Here is a 257-nt window from a genome sequence, read left to right as displayed (position 1 = left end):
TCAGCAGCTCAGTAGTGGTTTGTTTAGTCAGTTCTGGGGAATAAATGTTTGGTATTTCTTTCTGCTTTATAAGTAATTTTTATGGAAATACTACCTCTAAATGTATTAGTGCAGAAATGGAAACATAAGTCAAAGATCATCTCTGGATACTGTATTTAAACTCTGTATATTAAAAAGTAGCTTGATTTTTCACAAAACTTAAAGAAACTGGAGAGACCCCTTGAACAATTAATACCTACTTCTATCACCTTGAGAAT

The sequence above is a fragment of the Phaethon lepturus genome, unplaced genomic scaffold, assembly GCF_000687285.1.
Source record: "Phaethon lepturus isolate BGI_N335 unplaced genomic scaffold, ASM68728v1 scaffold7912, whole genome shotgun sequence".
NCBI lineage: Eukaryota > Metazoa > Chordata > Aves > Phaethontiformes > Phaethontidae > Phaethon > Phaethon lepturus.
The sequence above is the reverse complement of the archived record's forward strand: the minus strand, read 5'-3'. Positions refer to the sequence as shown.